Source organism: Vespa velutina, chromosome 7 (assembly GCF_912470025.1).
Source record: "Vespa velutina chromosome 7, iVesVel2.1, whole genome shotgun sequence".
Taxonomy (NCBI): domain Eukaryota; kingdom Metazoa; phylum Arthropoda; class Insecta; order Hymenoptera; family Vespidae; genus Vespa; species Vespa velutina.
In genome coordinates, this window is record NC_062194.1 from 7837579 (window position 1) to 7847578 (window position 10000).

The window sequence follows — 10000 nt, forward strand, 5'->3', positions numbered from 1 at the left end:
CAATTAAAGACGAAGAAAAAAAAAATATAAATCCATTACAAATTTCGTCATCGTTTATTGGCAAAAGAAAAAATAAAGAGAAAGAGAGGAAAAAAAATTTTTTTGATCTCAAAAAATTTCATGATCAAAGTCAAAGTTCGCCCGGCAACCATTTCTTTTTCTTTTTTCTTTTTTCTTTTTTTTTCTTTTTTTTTTCTTTCACAATGAATCACAAAAATTTAACGAGAGTTTAGAATCTCACTGTACTTTTTGTGACCTATAATTTTCTACCATCCTATTTAAGACCAGGTGAAATAACAAATTGATGACATTTGTAGAACCGGAAATCTTGTGCAATACTTGTCGATATACCAATAAAACATAACAGTTAGAAAGCATTTCCTTTGGTAAAACCACAAAATGAAATGCATGTTGTTATTATTCAACCATATGAGAACACTCTCTTGGGGGCATGTGTTGATATGAAATCGTATAACTTTCTAATGATCACCCGTTGTTAATACGAACCACATTACTCTTTAAAACGACCACAAGTATTAAACATAGCTTGTATAAACAGATTAGATAAATATAACCAATTTATTCTTAAAATATATATGTATATGTGTGTGTTGATAGGTATTATACGATATGTCGAAACTAAAGTCAGTCTTTGGTTGTTATCACATATTTTTCTGTATTAATTTTTAACGTAGCATTATCATGCCCACATTCATGTGAAATAATTTTATCTTATTCTTTTTTTTTTTTCTACATGTACAATATGTCGGTCGTCGTTGTATGCGGCTTAAAAAAAAAAAAAAAAAGAGAATTATTTAAGTGACACCACTTATACAAGGATATACCATTTAGTCAGATTGTAAAATTTACTTTTTGTTAAAAATAGTTTTTGGAACAAAATTATTTTTAATAATAATGATATTTATTAAAGCATCCTGTATATACAGAGAGAGGGTGTTTGATTTGACTTGATAATTAAAAAAAAATAATAATAATTTTTTTTGTTATGGAGTGACAACAAATAGAGAAATGTTCTTCGAAAGAAATTAAATAATATGTATTATTTGCAATAATTTATATGGATAACAAAATAAATATCTATTAAATATATTACTATGACAGGACAATTACTAATTATTGAAAATAAATAGTAAATAATTATTATAACTAATTAATGTTATAATTATTGAAAATAAATATTAAATAATGGATCCATTATTATTATATATAATAATTAATTTACGATAGTGGCTATTTAATATTAGTAAATAGAATTTTGGGATAAAATCATATGACGTGTATATTTTTTACAATAATTGCAATATGATTAAATTAAAGAGTTTATATATATATATATATATATATATATATATATATATATATATATATATCAGTACCCATATACATATATATATATACATATACACGTATACATGTACATATATGTGTGATAGTGAAGGATCATTTTAAGCTAGTAAACATAAACATATATGTAAGGTCAATAGACCATGGCTACTTCTTTATTAAAAAGAGAGAACAATATCTAAGTGTTGTAAATTATGTTATTATTTTAATTCTATTTACTTTTTTTTTTTTTTTTTTTTATTTTAGTTAAAATAACATCTGTTATTTTAGCTTTCTAAAGCTTTTCATTTTTCTTCCTTTTTTCTGCTTTTTTTTTTATACAAAAGGTCATCAATTTGTTATACCATTGAGTATTTATTGTTTTAAAGTTATTATATTGAAAGTTATTGTTAAAAAATAGCAACGTTATTTCTTTTATCATTTTTTTTTTTTTTCGGTTTTGTCGATTATCATCGAGACGACGAAATTTATGTGGAGTTAATGAAAAACAAGGTAATTGTTAATATCGCCGAGTAAAGGATCGTTTGTAGATAGAGTTATTAAATTTTAATTCATATAATACTTGTATTATTTTGACAAAACAATTTCACATATATATATATATATATATATTCACATATATATATATATATATATATATATATATATATATATATGTATGTATTTATGTATGTATGTATGTATGTATGTATGTATGAATGTAGGTATATATACAACTATATACACACACACAAACGTACAAACGTGTAACGGTATTAAAAGATAAATATATTTTTCTTCATTAATTTTAACACTCGATAGACATAAACAATAGGTGACTCAAAAGATGATTTGAGCGAAAGGATATCAACAAAGTCATTTTCTTTGTAGCTGGATGAAGTATTAACATCCGGAAGGGTGTGATCCCAGCTTTGAAATTCCATCGGTTCAATGAGCAGAACCGATTTATTGATTCGAAATTATATAGTCGTGAGAGAGATATACAAAGAGAAAGAGAGAGAGAGAGAGAGAGAGAGAGAGAGAGAGAGAGAGAAAGAGAGAGAAATATTCGATCTTGTTCTCCCACGAGATAAAAGGAGAAAGATATTCGATCTTGTTCTCCCACGAGATAGAAAGAAAGAGAAAGATATTCGATCTTGTTCTCCCACGAGATAGAAAGAAAGAGAAAGATATTCGATTTTGTTCTCCCACGAGACAGAAAGAAAAAGAGAGAGAGAGAGAGAGAGAGAGAGAGAGAGAGAGAGAGAAAGAGAGTTAATAATATCGTTGAAAGGTGATCAGTGTCGTAGGTCAAGAACGATGATATCGTTTTCTTCGATATTAACTTGTACCTCGATTCTTATTGGACAGATAATTAATCGATAACACGTCAAGCGCCTTGTCACGCTAATTAAACGTTACCATTGAGTTTCTAACATAATGCTTTTCTTTAAACGTATCTTTCTAATCTAATACATATTTTACTTTCGTTATGTTTATTTTTCTTTCTTTCTTTCTCTCTCTTTTCTTTTTTTTTTTCTTTTTTTTTTTTAATTGTGTCAAGAGATAAAAAGAAGAAAGAAGGAAAAAGATAGAGAAAAAAAAAGAAATTTTAGAAAAGAAATTTATCATCACGATTGTAAATCTAATGCGAGATTTTTGTCTCTTCATTTTAGTCGATCGTAAATTTCATTAATTCGCTTTCGGTCGTCTTTGGTTGACTATTTTTCTTATTTAAACGAGATATTATTTTTTGTCTCTTTCTCTCTTTTTTTTTATCTAGTCACTTTTGATTCTCGTTACATAAACGTGTGTTTACGTAGGCGCATTTGAATGATCTATATTTTTATAGGTATTTTGTATGATACTCGAAATAGTATTATTGTAGTTGGAAAAATGAAATTGATTTTCAATTGAGAGAAAATTATATTTATATATATTATTTCTTAAGATTTTTAAAAATACTTTTTATAAAATATACATATATATATATATATATATAATATATATATTATATAATAAATATAAATATAGTGTACAATGATCAAGAGCATCAGAGAAAAAAAATCTTGCGATTGATTAAAATTATAAGAAAATTTATTAAGAGAAATTTGCACGGCACTAAAAAAAAGAAAAAAGAAAAAAACTATGTCGATCTACGTAACTCGGAAAGGTCGGGAGTATAAAACAGAAAGAAAAAGAAAAAGAAAAAAGTTTTTACATGTACTTCGTAATCCAAATTAGAACGGTGCAAATTTTTCCTTATTAAACTTTTTTTGTAACTTCCAATCACTTCGGAAATATTTGCTTCGATATCTATGAACAGACAGCCTGTATATTATGAATATTTATGAATTTTAATGTGTAAAAAAAATTTTTTTCCTTCTTTTATTTTCCAACAAATTAGGTCGTTCGTTGATTTAATATTAACGAAAAAAAAAAAAAAATAGAATACAAAAAAAATTATTTTTTTTTTTTTTTTATTCTAAAGATATAATTGTTATTATGGCGTCATTTATTCGATGTCTTTATTCGCTATTTATATATCATGTTTATGATATATTGTATTATACAAATTAATAATATATTATACATTATATTCACATATATAATAAATATAAATGTAATATGCATTAGAACGTCTATTATATTTTTACTTTCTTTCTTCTTTTTTAATTTTTTTCTCTACTCACTTTTTTTTTTTCTTTATACTTTACACACTTTTCTCATTTTTATTAATTTTTTTTTTTCACTTCTCGTTCTCGCCAAAAGAAATTAGATTGTTTGTTCGATATCTATAAAAAAAAAAAATTATTTATTTAATCCAATAATTCTCTATTTCTTATCATTTATTTTAATATTAGGACAATTCATTATCAGGAGGACTATGACATTTCATGTTTCACGAATCTTATTTCTGTCGTTAATAGTTCGCAAAATTATAACTTTGAATTCTTTTTGAAAAAGGAAAAAAAAAAAGAAATATTGTGTAAAATGTAGAGTAAGCACCGAATTGCATGAAACATCGGACGATAAAGAGAGACCTTGACCTGAAAACCTTACAATTAGTATTCTTATATAGACACATATTACGTAGATATATATATGTATATATATATATATACACATATTCGTAACATTATTGCTCAATTGCTTTTTGATCCGTAATCAAATATTTTCTCTTGGATTTTCACCGATTGTAATCGTAATTATGAAGTAATACTTTGAAGCATTAGCTAACGTTGATATTGTTACCGAGAATTAAAGATCTGAACGTTGAAATTGCATCGGCAGATTTTTTTATTTTTTCCTTTTTCTTTTAGTTTTATTTTTTTCCTTCATTTTTCTTTTATCCTATTTATCTTCCTTATCGTAATAAACACGTACATCAACTTTACTTTCTATATTACAGGGATAACGGGACGAAGATAACGTTTTAAAATCTGTCATTGTGGATTTTATGTTCGAGCCAATTATATTCTATATATATATATACGTTATATACTATATATATAATACCAATTATATATAAACTCATGTAATGCTTCTTATTAATTTTACACATTATTTTTCTTTTTTATTTTTCTTCATTAGTTTTATTTTTTTTTATCTTTTTATTTTTGTATTTTGTATCATTTGCTCCTTTTTTTTATTTCTCTTTTATTTGTTTTATTCCTTTTATTCTTTTATCCTTTTCTAAATTCTAAATTAATCTAAATCTATGTCCCACTATACCATCATTTCCTAGAAACAATAAATTGCTCGACTTTTTCCTTTTGTTAAATATTTTTAATCCATTTCCAACAAACAAGCAACAAATTATAGTAATATTTTGTTCATTTTGCAATATAACAATATATAGGAATATTTTGTGGGATTTTTTTCTTTTTATCATATCGATTTAAAAACTACGACATTTCCATCGATAATTCTGACAATGAAGCAAATGCAAAAATTTAAGAAAAATAGTTTCTAATATTAATTTACTTTTAAATTAAAATTATTTATGTAATATTTGTTATATATAAAAACAATAATTTTTATATTTATATTTATATTTAAGTAATTTAATAATTGATATCGGAAAGTAATCATTGATTAATACCATCAACACAGTTCAGAAATTTAAATTTTACGCAAATTCGTTATAATGAATAATAAATAAATATATATATATATATATATATATATATATATAATTTCCCCCAAATTTGTTCTAAATTAATATCGATGAAGAAAAAATAATGAAATATTCAGAAATTTAAATTGTAAGCAAATTCGTTATAATGAATAATAAATATATATATATATATATGTATAATTTTCCCCAAATTTGTCCTAAATTAATATCGATGGAGAAAAAATAATGAAATAATAATATTTTCATTAATCATATTTAAAATAAAAATCCCTTATGCATATCGGATATAAATAGAAATATATTTTTTTACTTTATCAAAACGTAAATGTTTATGATTAAAGAAAGTAAAGTTTAAGTTATCAATTTCTAAAGTATATAACAAAAGTTAGTGTTCGTGGATGAAGCTTATCAAGGAGAAGGATGCTCCTCTTATCTGACAAAGGATATTCGAGTATGTGTTAGTTAACTCGAAGATAGAAAAGGTAGGAGATATTCCATGGAAATTACATTAAGTTTGATCCCTTTGTAAATGGAACAAGAAAGGATAAATAATAATAACAATAATAATATAATAATAATTATAATAATAATAATAATAATAATAAAATAAAACAAGTTTAAAAAATAAAAAATCAAGTTCTTAAATTTGCATTCTCATAAACGTTTCAAGAAAATTTTTATTGAAGAACTTCCGTTAAGAAAATATACAATTAAAATTAATATTTCTCATTCGAACGAACGAAATTTCTTTTTTGCTCTGGTACATAACGTATAATAAGAAAATAAAGGAAGACCAAAGAAACAAATAAATTCTTTTATCTTCCTTTCTCTTAGATAAGAGCAAAAAAGTAATTTATGAAAAGTAATGACCGGTTATGTAAAATGTATAGAATTATTTTTTATAAATTACTTTCTTGTTTATTTCTAATACAAAATAAAAAAAGAAAATACGTTGATTATTATTTCCTATATATGTATATATATACTTAATATTACAATTATTTTAAATAATAATTAAAATAGGACTTTTATTTACATTTATGATATTATAATACATTCTCCTAATAAAATATAATATAACACATATTTATATATTTATTTTTATACTTATTTTTTTACTATTATTTTTATATAGAATATCAATTTTTTTTATTAGATAGAAATACCATATAACATGTATATATAATACGTATATATATACATTATAAAAATGTAATAGATCTTATTAAAATTTCATTAGAATTTATTATAAAAAATAATCAAATTTAATAGTTAAAATAATCAAACTTAATTAAGTACAAAACTATCGTTTTATCAAAAATGATACGAAATAATAATAATTATGATTATTTAGATGAATATAATTTGATTATTATTAAACGACAAACTAGCACTAATAATTAACTAAAACAATTATTTTAAAGAAAATATTGATCTCATTTCGATCAAATTTATAAATATCTATATAAATGCAAAAAATATAATCTTTGTTGATACATTTATTTATAGATGCATAAAAAAAAAAAGGAAAAGATAAAGAAAATAGTAAATACTTATGAATGTATAATAAAATTTGAAGAACAATCAAATAGTAATGATAAGTATATTGAAAAGTAGGGAGGGGGAAAGGCGACAGAATTAGATAGGACACACCTGGATAATCGAAACGATGAATCGATTAAAATGAAATTATCAGAGAGTTCTCATTACTACGTTAATTATGGTGCCATTTAATCCATATTACTCGTGCAGCTTTATTGTCGACGATATCGTCAAAATGAATTTTCATTCGCGTATCATTACGAGGTGATAATAATATCAATTAATTAAAATTTCATTACTGTCGAAACGATGAAGAAATGTAAAATTCGTCTTCCCGTGACGTTTGATTAGTTTCAATTTTCTCTTTTTTTTTTCTCTCTCTCTCTCGCATAACATGAATTTCCAAATTGAATTTGTTTAATAATAATAAAAATAAAGTATTTTCTTCTAAATTGCAAGTGACTTTTAAAGTAATTAAATCGAAGTCAATAAATGAATAGAAATTAAAATAAAAATTGAAATAGAAACTAAAATAAATAGAAACGAAAAAAAAAAAATCCGTACAGTGGATATTGATCTGAAGTATTTCTATTTAATAAATATCTAGTAGTAACGGAAGCATTAATAATGAAAAATAATTAAAAAAAAGAAAAAGAAAAAAGTTACTCGTTATCGTATTACATGTTACAATTGCGATAAAGCTAATATAGTTTACGATTGAATGATTCTTGAGAATGTAATCTTGAATAACGCGAAGTATAACTGTAAAAAATTAAACAAGCAAAAACAACAGAAAAAGATATCGAACAAAGATCAACAAGACATTTCCCACTTTGAAGTAAATAATTTATTATCTAATGCGATAAGATGGTGTAACGATTTTGATCCCACATCACGTAATCCGAATACAAAACTCGGTTTGTGGAAGAAATTTTTTTTTCTACACCATTTGAAATTATTAACAGAAGAATATAAATTATCGAGCGATAATAATTTAGCGTACTTTTTCCAGATCATATAATCCGTATACAAATTTCCTTTTGAGCGAAAATTTCCCATTCTATAAAAAATGTTAATTTTTAAACAGAAGATAATGAATTATCTGAAGATGGCATGATTCCTCGTGCCACCTTTTCACGCATCATATGATCCTGGTACAAAGCATGATTTGCGGGAAACTCAACCAATTTGTTCAAAATTTGAGTTTTTTAACAGGAGATAATGACTTACCTGGAGGTGGCATGGTTTTCGTGTGCCATCTCTTCACGCGTTATGTTATGCCGATATAAAACTCAATTTACGGGACGTATTCTAGCTTCGTTCAAAATTTGAATTTTTGAACAGGAAATAATGACTTATCTGGAAGTGGCATGGCTTCGCATGCCACCTCTTCATGCATTAATGAAGAGGTGGCATGCATTAACGAAATCTTAATACAGAACTCGATTTCTGAGAACAATTCCAGCTTCCTTCAAATTTTCAATTTTGGAACAGGAGAAGATAATTTATCTGAAGGTAGCATAATTCCTTGTGTTACTTTTTTTTTACGTATCATGTGATCCTGATACAAAACTGAATTTTTGGAAACATTTTACCCTTTTGCCCAGATATTTTACATTTTTGAACAGGAGATAAAGACTTACTTAGAGATGGTTTAGCTTCGAGTGCCATCTCATACGTCATGTGATTCTGACACAAAATTTGATTTGCAGAAAATATTTCAGCAGTGTCTAGAATTTGCATTTTTGAACAGGAGATGATAATTTAGTTGGAGGTGGCATGATGTAAATGTCCTACCTCTTTTCTCATTACGTGATCCTTGATACACGATTTGCGAGAAAAATTGCATCTTTGTTAAAAAAAAAAAAAAAAAAAAAAAGAAAAAAATTTGAATTTTCGAACAAGATAACATAATTTATTTGGAGGTGGCATAATTCCTTGTATCATCTTTTTACGTATCATATGATTCTGATACAAAGCACTATTTGTTGGAAAATTTCCTATCTCTGTCAAAATTTGAATTTTAGAATAGGAAATAATAATTTTCTTAGAGGTAATATGTTCAGTATTGTGTCATTCGTTTTTGTTCAACATTTGAAATGGTGCAATTTTTTGATTGGAAGATAATTACAGGGTTTGATAAAGAATCCATGTTGAATTTCTTTTCTCATTAACATTTTTATTTTCATTTTTATTAATAATATATAGTAAATATATTATATTTAATAATTATATCAACATATGTTACATCATATAAATTACGCTATAATATAATAAAATATAATGCAATATAATGCAATATGATGCTACTATAAAAAGTAGAAACTTCTTATTTCTGTTTATACTTTTTCATATTATCGACCTAAGTTAACGAAATTTATTTCATAAGAAGTTTGTCCTTTGTTTACGTCATGCATGCTAACTACCGACAATTAATAATACGAGATTATACTTCTAAAGAGTTCACAAGTTTATAATGTAATTAATATATTAACTGATATAATATAATATACATAGTTTTATAATATATATTCTTTTAAATATAAATATAAATAAATATAATATATATACGTGTGCATATAACTATGCTTTTGTATTACAATAATACAATACTATAATTGTATTTAATAGCAATAATATATTACTATTATATTATATGATATATTATGCACATATTATAGACATTATATGTGTGTGTGTGTGTGTGTGTGTGTGTGTGTGTGTGTAGTTATGTATTATTTATTTAGCTATAAAGTAACATGACTTTCTAATCAACTAATCTAATAAAACATGAATAGAAAAATACATGACGTCAAGTAGACGAGATGACAAGACAAAATGGCGGACAAGAATATAGTGTAACGATATGTTCTGTTAATTTAAATTCATTTTTCGTTTATTGTGATGATCATCTTTCACTTTGCATTTGAAAAGGGATCGCGAATTTAGCTTCGTGAAATTTGTAAAGGAATT

The 10000-nt window shown here is 24.5% G+C and overlaps 1 protein-coding gene and 1 long non-coding RNA gene across 6 annotated transcripts in view; both read left to right on the forward strand.

Annotated features, from left to right (window-relative positions):
- Nucleotides 1–10000, forward strand: part of LOC124950445 (TLD domain-containing protein 2) — a 230844-nt gene that overhangs the window by 93466 nt on the left and 127378 nt on the right. The gene's annotated exons all lie outside the window — the stretch shown is intronic.
- Nucleotides 6807–8924, forward strand: LOC124950472. Its single transcript, XR_007101374.1, has 2 exons — nucleotides 6807–8392; nucleotides 8437–8924. It is a non-coding gene; the product is annotated as an uncharacterized LOC124950472 (long non-coding RNA).